The sequence below is a fragment of the Eurosta solidaginis genome, chromosome 1, assembly GCF_040869045.1.
Source record: "Eurosta solidaginis isolate ZX-2024a chromosome 1, ASM4086904v1, whole genome shotgun sequence".
NCBI classification, from domain to species: domain Eukaryota; kingdom Metazoa; phylum Arthropoda; class Insecta; order Diptera; family Tephritidae; genus Eurosta; species Eurosta solidaginis.
Window position 1 is genome coordinate 151,686,325 of NC_090319.1, and position 12,305 is coordinate 151,698,629.

General features: G+C 40.8%; 1 protein-coding gene and 1 pseudogene across 24 annotated transcripts in view; one reads left to right on the plus strand and one right to left on the minus strand.

Moving 5' to 3' along the window:
- Nucleotides 1-12,305, minus strand: part of LOC137236879 (protein eva-1) — a 3,007,131-nt gene that overhangs the window by 944,271 nt on the left and 2,050,555 nt on the right. The window lies entirely within an intron of this gene.
- Nucleotides 7,487-8,645, plus strand: LOC137238664 (general transcription factor IIH subunit 3 pseudogene; annotated as a pseudogene).

The window sequence follows — 12,305 nt, forward strand, 5'->3', positions numbered from 1 at the left end:
AAAATAAATTAATGAATTTAGCAAAAAAATTGTTTGGCCTTTTTTTAGCACCTTTCTAAATTTCTTCTTTTCTAAATTTAGCCTTTTCTAACCTTTTTTTTCAATCTAGCATCTTTTTTTATCATCACCTGGCAACACTGGTGGTAAAGTTTTGCGTTGGTAAGGCGGTTTCAAAGAAACTTGGTGTTGTTCCTTTTGTTCTATTTATAGAACTACAACAAATTAACCAATGTTGTCTATTTGTACGAGTTTAAGCGGGGATTATTACCTTTATTGCTTTAAATGTGTGAAAATATTTATTTGAATAAATTTTAATTTATAATTTATTTAATAACTAGCAAGTACCCGGCTTACTTCGTTGCGTCGGAAAAAGTGAATCTATTGAGTTTTTGCTATTTGGGTATAGTTTAAAAAAAGAGATACACATACATATGTCATGTATTTTTTCTGCTACGAAGGTAATAGTGAATACCCTCTGTTGTATGAAATGCAAACACTTTTAAATGCGCTAACTTTATAAACGATTTATTAATGAAAAAATTTGAAAGAAAACAAAACGCAAAAAGATAATTCAAATATCATTAGGTACTTATTAAATCTACTGCTGGGTCTAATATCACTATATTTCAAAACTCTTTTCAAAAACACACTATGTCAGAATTTTTTTTTTTCTAAAACGCCCTATCTCAGAATTTGATTGAAGAACGCTCCATCTCAGAATTTATCTCAGCTCAAAATGTATTGAATTTATACCGAGATGAACCAAATTTTAAAGTAGGGCGTTCTTCAATCAAATTTTGCGGTAGGGCATTTTTGAGTAAAATTCTCAGGTAGGATGTTTTTGAAAAGAACTTTGAGGTAGTGCGTTTTTGAAAAGAATTTTGGATAGGGTGTTATTCCACTTATCAGTCGAAATTGGATTGTAGAACGTAAAAAATTAATTCATATAATAAGGTAAATTTTTTTCATTAATTAAAAACTTCCGAGAATATAACAGTCTTTGTCAACTATCAATACTGCGACCTCGCCTGTAGTCGGGGCATTATAGCGACCACGGTGTTCATTAACAGGGTGTTTGTCGGCATGGATTACAATCCTACAGTTGTTGGAATTAGATGCCATACGCTCCATACAAGTCATAAAATTTCAAACATACACATTATTTTCAAGAAGAATTTCTTGAATTAATTTCAAAATATATCTTTGAAGAGTTGGTGCAGCATTTCTTGGACGACGTATGCTCTCCAGCGATTTGATTGCTGGCGGAGGCACACCGATATCACTTAATTTGACATGACCCTTACTACAGCACATATCTGGTGTTTCATTTGGCCACTTCATAGCCTTACAAAAAACACAAATTTCACTCATGCGGCCAATGAGAAGTAGAGAATTTTCCATAAAATTCATATGTGGTCTGTAGATAAATGCTGACTTCAGACCAATTGCCCTTTGTCTGTTGTTCAATGCTCGCAACCTTTCATTTTCAACACGCTTTGCACGCTCATGGGCTGTTTCATTTCTGCAAAACCTAATGGTCCGCCTATTTACGGATGACATTTTTAGCTGGGATTTTGCTTTTGGCATGTCTAAAGGATGATTTCACAAAATGATAATTTATAATTTTACCTTTTAATTTAATTTAAGAACAATATTTAGTAACTTCTATGCAGCATGCAATTATAAATACAATGAAGTTAGAAAAAGAGATACAAGCACTCTTTGATTTGCGCGCGCTAACAACCATATGTATGTAGCGTAAGCTGGGTTGATTTGCATGGACGCAAGTTAACCCATATCGCGCCATCGATTTTTCGATAGGTTTTGGGCTCAGGAAAAAAAGTTCCACTAAGCATATACAAAAAAATAATTTTCGAGCCTGCAAAATTTCAGTTTTTACTTTCTTTTTCTTTGAGTTTTAAGGTTTTTTTCATGACCTACTTAAAAAAATTTCATTTGATTTTAAAATTTTCATGTATACCCTGTCCTACTCAAAATTTTCCGCTAAAAACTTTGGCCTTAACAGTTTTTTGAAAAAAAAAAAAAAAAAATTATTTTTTGGGTTTTGAGGAGTGTTTTGGTGAAAAAATTTATTTTTTCGCCATTTTTTTAAGGTTTTCTTCAGAAACGTGCAAAGGTGTTGCCGATGAAAACGAATTTGTCTCATAGTTCCTATCCCACTTAAAATTATACGAGAAAAACATTGGCATTAACAGTTTTTAAAAAAATTTTTTTTTTTTGGTTTTTGGGACTTGTGTTGGTCTAAATCGATTTTTTCATTTTCAAGGCTCAACATCATTTTTATGCATATGTTTCCGTTAGACCCACCAATAAGTAAACCAAAATGATCAGGGGAAGAGCTAAGTTGATCTAGCCATGTCCGTCTGTCCGTCCGTCCGTCCGTCCGTCTGTCCATTTGTTGGAACGGAAACTAGTCCCTCAATTTTTGAGATAACTTGATGAAATTTGGTAAGCAGGCATATTTTGATGGGGGATTTGACATTTGTCGGAATCGACCGGATCGGGCCACTATAGCATATACCTCCCATACAATCTATTGTTCAATAAGAGGGTTTTCGCCATTTCTGCCTCATTTTAACAGCTAACAACTTCAAGTTTTACCACAAGCTTACGTATTGGCATAGATAGTTGTCTGAAAAAATCATCAAGATCGGACTAAAAATCGATTTCGAACAAAAAATGAAGAAACCCTTAAAAAAAATGGCGATAAAATAAATTTTTTCACCAAAACACTCCTCAAAACCCAAAAAAAATTTTTTTTTTTTCAAAAAACTGTTACGGCCAAAGTTCTTAGCGGACAATTTTGAGTCGGACAGGGTATACATGAAAATTTTAAAATCAAATGATAATTTTTTAAGTAGGTCATGAGAAAAACCTTAAAAATCAAAGAAAAAAGTCAAAGAACTCAAATTTTGCAGGCTCGAAAATTATTTTTTTGGGTATGCTTAGTGGAACTGTTTTTCCTGAGCAGAAAACCTATCGAAAAATCTATGGCGCGTTATAGGTTAATAAATCGACCGAGCTTAATGTACATACATACGCGGCTTAGTGCAAATGCACTTGTTCAACTCTACCCTTTGTTCCAAAAAGCATCACTTCGCTAATAAATATCAGAATTGAAAATATCATAAAGGGAGGAAGAGACAGAAATAGCGCGTTTATTATTTTCTTAATCTATATACATATGTGTTGCTTTGTAAGCAATTAGCTGTTTGAATATAATATGTTTCATATTAAAAAAACAAAGCAATGCAAGCGATATTTGCCAAGACCGAATGATGTACTCTCTTTGGCTGTGAGCTGTGAGTATATGTATCTCATTAGTGCTAATACGTACACTTGCTCTACGTTCCCTTCACAAACACAAAGATTTTTTGTCCCGCTGTAGCTTGGGTTTGGCCATCGAAAATTTTTATGATTGCATTATTTAGTGGTTTTCTTCAATTTTACCCTAAAAACAAAGGGCTTTAGTTTGTGGAAATGGAAAAAATAAAAAGCGCAGGGAGTTTATTTGCGCCAATACTTAAAAAAAAACTCACAAAATCGGTTTGGTACTTCTTGAGATTAGCCGTTACAAACAATGCCCATATAAGCGATTTTATATAATTAGTATAGATTTGGGAAAAATTTTAACAACGTGACATCAGGACGGACAAGGCGACAGCCGTTTCGATTATACCTTGTAAATCTCTTCAAAGCCTTTTCTCCCGGGAGTGGGATTTTAACCCGCACTCCTACGATGGTTGAAGTGTTACAAACGCACTCAGCCATGTCATGCCTTAGCTGTTGTAAAACTTATCCCAATTGCCTTCTTTGCATATTGTTTTGCGGGGCAGTGTGGACCCGGGGAAGTCGGGCGTGTGCGTTGCAAATAAAAGAGAATAAATACAGAATTAGTAAATCGTAACCACAAGCTTGTTTACAAAATATAATTTTATTGAAAATGTATAAAGGAATTAGCGACGAGCTACAATATCATTATGAAAGTAAAACACTCACAAATTTCCTGGTCGTCAGGGAAGTTAACTACTTCACAAGATAAATAGCTTTAGTATGCAGTCGTACAATTGGACGAAATTACTCGAACTACAAAATGCACTTAACACATTGAAATTTATGCAAGGGATTAATTGGAAATATCAAATTCAAAATTAAAATTTAAGTGACAATGGCAAGGAGTTAAATTATGCAAAATAAATTCACTTGGCAGTTAACAATTTAGAACACAACTTAAATTTTAAGATGTACACTCGAAAAAGTTAGGAAACTCACCTGGGGCTAGCTGCTGGCTCTTGAACGTTCCAAAAAAAGAAGGAGCCAAGACCGCGAACAAGTCCGCGGCACCTGCCGATAGCTAACTTTCGTTGAGTTTTTCCCCTTCAAAATTAGCTCTCAGCTGGTGTTAGCCGTTACCGGTATTAATAACAATATAATTAATGTGCGTGTTAGGGTGGTCCGAAATATTTAGGCTGGTGGCCTAAACATGCCGACCCCCTTGCGGCGAGCAACTTGAAACTCGGTGAGTACGCCAGCAACCTTCCCAAGGCAGGATAAACTAAATAAATTAAAAAATATGATATGTATGTATAGTTGCATGGTAAGTGCGATCTCCGTTGGACATCCGTGCTTTCAATACTGCAGCCTCGCTGAGCTGTGGATGAAAGAGAACAGCGTTAGTGTTCAAGTACGTGGGGTTGCTTGGTTTAAAATGCACCTTGTGCTATAATTAAAGTTTTTATAGTGGGTGGGTTCCAGACACGACGAGGCCGAAAATTGTGGCTTGGGTGAGGAGCCCGCCGACAGTCGACGCGGGTGTGCCGCCGACCATAATACTGGCGTAGACGTCGGCGCCCAAAGTGAGCAACACTGACGACGATCGGTAAAACGTCGGATAGGCCAGCTTCATGAAGTGGAATGGGGCCGCTACCGACGGGTCCAGATTTGCCGTGAGGTTTAACCTGGCATAGTTTGCTATTACGGTGGCTTGGGTCGTGATCTTTACCGCTACCCCATACTTCCCTCGAAGAACGACGGTGCACCTCGAAAGACGTGCGGTATTGTTACGCTCCAGGTGTAGATACTTGCACAGATTGGCATCGATAATGCTGTTGGGAGCGCAGGCATCTAACAGGGCGCGGACCAGGTGTAAACGGCCTCCTGCCTCAATGCGGACTATGGCTGTCGGCGCGATGGCGATCAATGCTGGAGTTATAGTCGGTGCCGCTAAATTGTCCCGGAGTCGACCACTTCTGAAGCCAGTGGGGGTTTGTTGTTGCTTCACGAGAGCTCGATGGTTGTTGCGCATCTTATTAGGGGCCGCCCTCCCAGTGAACTGTCGTGACGAGCGTGACGGACGCGGTTCCACATTGGCCAGCCTCTCTTCTTCCTCTTCTTCCTCGACTTGCTGGGACCATGATTTCGTTTGCTCCGTGATATATGGAGAGGACCCCATCCGAGCTCGCATCGTCGTCGTCGTGCTTGCTTTGAGGTGGCGACGGCTGATCCTCGTCCATATGTAGCGTCGTGTGATGTGGTTCACTGCAACGTCGGCATCGGCCTTGGCTGGGGCATATTTCCAGGCGGTGGAACGGGGATAGGCAGTTGGGACAATAGGGGTGAATGAGTATTGCACGTAGTCGCTCCTGAGTCGACATACCACGGTAAATTGGGCACAATCGCACTCCGTGCGGTTTGGTGCACAGACGGCAAGCGATGGTGAACGCATTGGGGCGTGCCTCGGTTTTGGAGCGTTTGAATGCAAATCCAGGCATGTCTGGAAGTGGTAGCGTTTAGTAATATCGCTGCATAGGTTGGTTGGGTGGCTAATGGCCGGAGACCAGGGGTCGATTCTGGCTGACATATTGGTTGGCGTACTCGGGATAAGGGATTCATGTGGAATGCATAATCTTATCAGGTTATTCTGCAGTGATTGTGATATGCTTGTGGTGGTTGAAACCACTATTAGACTTTTTAAAACTTTATTTGGATAGTACACCTAAACGTATATTCTATTATGTTGAATATTTTCAACAGAGTGAAACTTTTAATATTGAAAACAATCACAAAAAAACGGTGAAAAAATAAAAGTAACAAATTATGGAATATAGACTAGAGACAAACTTCATTCTTCGGTGTTTGCCTAATGCAGGCAATGCGCGGTAATATACGCTATTTTTGTGTAAAATATGGTATCACGGGTTACCCCTTGTATTTTCACGGCTCCGTGTAATTTAGAGTTGGTGAGTGAGATTGTCGCTTAAGCGACGTCGTGCAAATAAATGTGCGACAGATGTAAAGTGGCCTTTATTCGCTGCCTTGGGTTGATTTGGGCCATGTTGTGTGAGAATCACAAATTGTGGTGTGTTTGTGGACTTCAACACAACCCTGGCGGGAATAGCCTACACTATTGAGTGTGGCAATTTGTAGAGCTGTCAGCTGATAACTCTTCCACTCGTTGGAGTCAGACAGCTGTGCGGTGCTGCCAATTTAGCAGCGGGATGATACGTAATGGTCATGTCACGAAATTATTTAGGCAAAACTCGCTTATAGTCTTTTCTAAAAAGTTTAATTTCTCCCTTGGTTGTAGTATCCAAAGCATATATGAGACTACTTTATTCTTGCTTGGATTTCTAGCTGAAAAGGACTGACGAAACTTTATCGGAACTTCAATACACAAAAACAGTTCCTATCATGAAAGCGAGACCACTATTGAGTGTGACATGTTTCTGTTTATGTTTTACATTTTAATTTTTCACTGCCTTTTTTAACAAGGAAAACAATGCAAATAAACCGCAAAAATTATTTCGGTCTCGAGTGGTTCACTTTTTCCATAAGAAGGTTGATCCTGATTGCGTTTTGTGCACCAAATTTTCAAACTACAAACTTTTGTCAAAAAAAATAAAGAAGAAAAATACGGCCGAATGTAAAAAAAAAAACTATCGAAATACAACCTGACGCTTTTATTTTCAGTTTTGTTTTTTTTTTTGTTCGGGTACTAACACTCGAATTTGTTGGATCCCACGGATCCGACTTGTGATCCCATGGCATCGCGCGCAATGTGTATACTGCGCAAGAACCGAAAAGAGCAAATGTCATCGAGTGGCAACCTTGCTTCGTTCATTCAAAATGTCATTCATTCATGGAAATGAGTTTAGAGACATTTTTGAATGAATTTTCATTATGAAGAAAAACTTGTGATGGGTAAGTATGAGTATCGTTCCCTTTTTGATAATTTTATAAATTTTTCTAATTTCTTATTATTTTTTTTTTTTATTTCATTTCAGAGATTATAGAAAAATAATTGAAAGGATTGCAATTCGAATATCACCAAAATATATTGAAATATCCTAGGTAATTCTTCTCTGTGTTAACGAGGCAATTCCTAAACATCAATTCGCCAGCCCAATCCCACTTGGGCCATTATCAGACAATTCACAGAATTTGAATTAGCCCCCAGCTTGACAATATGGATAAATCTGAGGAAGACGATTCCAACAAATTCGGCTTATTGGCGATTATTTTGGACACAAGTCCATCTCAACGCATTGTGCGACAAAATCCGCAGTTGCTCACACAATTTCTGGATGCATTTGTTGCTTTTGGAAATGCGCATTTAATGCAACGTTCACAAAATAAATTGGCTCTTCTTTCCTGTCACCATCATGCAACTGATTTCCTTTACCCTATGCCTGGAAAGCCACTGGATGTTCGTCAGGTAGATGGACAGTATGAAGTATTCAGTTTGGTAGAGAAGACGATAAAGCAGCGCCTAAGCCACATTATAACCAATGCACCTAAATTGAATTTGCTATGTGAGAGCATGTTGGCTGGCAGTATGGCAATGGCGCTTTGCTATATATCTAGAATACAACGTAATGCCGCTGTCGGAGTGAAGATACATTCCCGCATTTTAGCTGTAACAGGCAGCAACGATTATGCATCTCAGTATATGACATACATGAATGTCTTCTTTACGGCTCAAAAGTTAGGTATTACTATTGATGTTCGTGCTTTAGATAAGACGATGAGTTTATTACAACAAGGTTGTGATATAACTGGTGGTCAATATCTACGCCTTACGCAGCTGGATGGTTTACTGCAATATCTGCTGTGGGTTTTTCTTCCTGATCCGCAAATGCAACAAAAGTTAGTTCTGCCTCCTGCAACTAAAGTGGACTATAGGGCAGCTTGTTTTTGTCATCGAGAGTTAATTGACATTGGCTATGTTTACAAATTTAGTCCCATATGCACCACGTGCCACACTGTCTTCAAGACACCTGGCCCACTACCTGTCAAACCGAAAAAGAAGAAAAAGTTTTAATTATCGACACTACCTTCCGGTTAATGTTTAGTTATTATCAATAGAATATTTATGTGTGGTTATTCACAGGTTAGAAGTACTTAAACTGTTAGATATTAAGGTGTTTGTAGATACCGATGCAGACACACGTTTGGCCAGACGTCTGAAGAGAGACATTTCACAGCGCGGACGTGATCTCAGTGGCGCACTTAAGCAGTACTTGACTATGGTGAAACCATCCTATGCCACTTATATTGCACTATCTATGGCGCATGCCGATATTATAGTGCCCCATGGTGGTGAAAACATTAGTGAATTCTTATAAGTATTAACCAATGCCGGAGTCGCTTCATCTACTGCACACGTACCCAATTTGGCGTAAGTGTAGACAGCTCACAATGAAAAAATATGCAATTATGATAATTTCGACCGTTAACAGGGACCAGGATGCAGTGATGTTACAGCAGGCGGGACCATGGCACTCAGTGAGGCGGGACCTTCAATTGACGACGTCGAAAACGCCCAAGGGCACGTTTTAGCAACTACTATGGACACCTTTACCTGACCGGGTAAGTGAGACAGATGAGGACCCCTATTTTCGAGGCGAAAAACGCCAGTAACTTACATATGTATATGAAATTTTTATAAATATGCCACCGTGTAACGACAATTACACTTACATACACAATTCTGGTGCATTTAATACCTTTTGAAGTTGTGACCAAGTGGTTGCGAAGTATTCTTATTCACCGCATTGTACTTGATTCGAGATTCCAAAATATAGTGGAACGGACTAAGTAGCTTAAAATTTTCTGTCTATGTATTCCTTGTAATTGTTTGCCCTTATTACTTCGCTACCAACCAACATAAATAATGGGTGACCACACCCTATTGGACACTACTCAGGTCATCAATTGATTAGCTATGCTGTTTTCATTCTTCGTCGGATACAAGTATGCCTTAAAGGGGCATGATATTAATGAAGACACTAAAGGTGCCGGCAGGTGATGGAAACGCAGCGGCGACGTCTGGGGGCTCGTTTTGCTAGCTTTCGCAAGAATTATTAATGGTGCTGTAGGTGAGTACCAAAAGCAATGCACCACATCACGTATCGTACGCGCATGGGAAATCACGGGCTGTGCCAAAAAATGCAAATGAAAGCGAACGTGAAATGATGGCGATAGAACGTGCTGCGGAGGCAAACAATCTCGTAGCGTGCTTAATACACGACGCCAGACGTACACCAATTTAACCCAATTCAAACTATATTGGCCATTGGTCCACCAGAGGTTAATGATATTGATAAGGTTGCTGGGTATTTAAAACTTTGTAAAGCATTTACCATCTGCGATCAAGGTCGTGCTAAGCTTAGATAATTCATTTATACACAGGCAAACCGCTTATCGTTTTAGAAATAGAAACGGGTGGAAATAAATCATTGCGTAGGACATGTAGTACGTGCAGTCTCACATCACGTCGTATATAGACAGTTCATTTACATACTGGCCAAATATTTTTTTTTCATGGTCAGAGCAGCCACACAGGTGAGCTACTCATACCATGGCAAGGCTGATCTTCTTTGATTTTAGCCTTTTAATTAACATTGTTTATGTGTCTATTGACATTCAAAAATATCAAGAGTCACATTTATTCAGTTCAGTCAAACCCGCCTTGCGAGATAACCGCGTTAGGTTAAACCATATAAGGAATGATGTTTCGTAATTGTTTCAGGATTTTAGGTGATATGAGGAATTTTGAGTATCTCGCAATGGGTGTACACACAATTGCACATGCATGTGTGGGCGTGTAATTGCCGATTCATTGGTATTATGTCGCAGATATTAGATCTGCGTTAGGATTGTTGGCTTCGTTCGGGCTGAACGAGAGCTGGGTTAAGCGGGTTGTTATAACGGTTGGAAGAGCGGGGTGATCGGTTTGTTGGCCTCGTTCGGGGTGAGCGAGAGCTGGGATATGCTGGTGGTTATAACGGGTGGGAGTTACAAGTCTCCCTCACCCTCACTGGAGGGTGATAGTAGGACCAATTTCGTGATTGGTCTGGTGGTTTGTCCCCTTGCCGTATCCAGTTCGACGACTCGAACTCGGTTATCGGGGCCATAGTGAAGGTTGGCTATCCGACCTAGTTTCCATTCGTTGGGGGCAGATTATCCTCCTTAATGACGACTAGGTCTCCCTGTTTGAGGTTTGATTGTGGATGCTTCCACTTAACGCGCTTCTGCAATTCGGTGGGATACTCCGTTTTCCACCGTTTGCAGAAGGTTTGATGCAGCGACTTAAGTTTTTCCCATCGATTGACGAGTGAAGCGCGAATCTCGCTGAGGTCAATCTCGGGTGGCGCTAGTAGGTGGCCCCCGACTAGGAAGTGACCGGGGGTAAGTGGCTCCAGGTTGGACGGGTCATTTGAAGATGGGCTTAAGGTTCGGGAGTTGAGACAAGATTCAATCCTACACAGGAGGGTGTTAAACTCCTCGAGAGTGAATGTGTGATCCGATGCGATCTTTTTGAAATGATTTTTGAAACTCTTGACTCCCGCTTCCCACAGCCCGCCCATATGAGGAGCAGCCGCTGGTATGAAATGCCATGTGAGGGTTTGCTGTAAGACTTGATGTCAAACGGTCCGGCAAAATCCACCCCGGTGTTGGTAAATGCCCAACCAAAGATAGTGCGTTCCGCAGGGAGAGTTCCCATGAGTTGCGGCGGGGAGCGTTTGCGGAATAGCGTACAGGCCTTGCCGTTGTGAATGATGGATCGGATCATGTTTTTGACCCGAGTTATCCAATACTGCGTACGTAGGAGGCGCAGGATCAGTTGGTTTCCGCCATGTATTGAAATGGTGTGGACAAACTGGACTAGGAGACTGTTGAGTCGGCAGGCGTAAGGAAGGATTATTGGGTGACGCTCGTCGACGGGAACGTCCTTGGATGCGTTGAGACGACCCCCCACCCGAAGGACATTGTCTTCGTCGATAAAGGGTCTAGAGAGAGAATCTCGCTTTTGGTCGCGATGGGTTTCCTAGTTCTCAGAGAGCTTATTTCTTCGGCATAGTGGTTGGTTTGGGATATCCTGATGAGGCGGCTAGTCGTAGCCTTGATTTCGTCAGGCGAAATCTGGTGCGACTCTGCTTTAAAGGACGTTTTAGTTTTTGGATGGGTTCTATTGGCGAATCTTATAATATAGGAGATTACCCGCAACGCTCTTGATAGATTGGAAAACCGATCAAGAATATTCTCGCTATTGTTGATGTTTGTTGCTGCATGCACTTGTACTCCTTTTTCTTCGATGTTTGTGTGGTACTCCTGTTCGCCTTGAGATGGCCATTTCGCTTTGCCTTCTTGCAGCCAAGAAGGTCCCTGCCACCACAAAGAGTTGTCGACTAGGTCCGTGGCTGGAAGTCCTCTGCTGGCTAAGTCCGCTGGATTTGATGCAGACTCGATATGATGCCATGCTTTAATTCCTACATTTTCCACGATTTTTGTTACCCTGTGAGCTACAAATGTTGACCAGGAACAAGGGGGTTTTCGAATCCATGCTAGGAAGATTGTCGAATCTGTCCATAGGTGAATGTTAAATGTGCCTAAGTTCAGGTTCTCCATCACAGTTTCCAAAGTCTCAGCAAGCAAGACGGCACCGCATAACTCCAATCTTGGTAGTGAAATTGTTTTTACTGGTGCCACCCTCGTTTTTGCCATGAGTAGACTAACGTAGATCCTATCGTTGATTTTAGCTCGCACGTAAACCGTAGCCGCGTAGGTTTTTTCGGACGCGTCACAGAAGCCGTGAATTTCTATATCGTTGGTTGGGGTGAAGTGCACCCACCGAGGTATACGAATCCGGTTAATGGCGGGGTACTCCTGCATAAAGGTTTGCCACCGATCTAGAGTGATTGTGGATACCGGTTCATCCCAATCCGTCCCCTCCAGCCAAATGTTCTGCATTAATATCTTAGCTACGATGATAACTGGGGCGA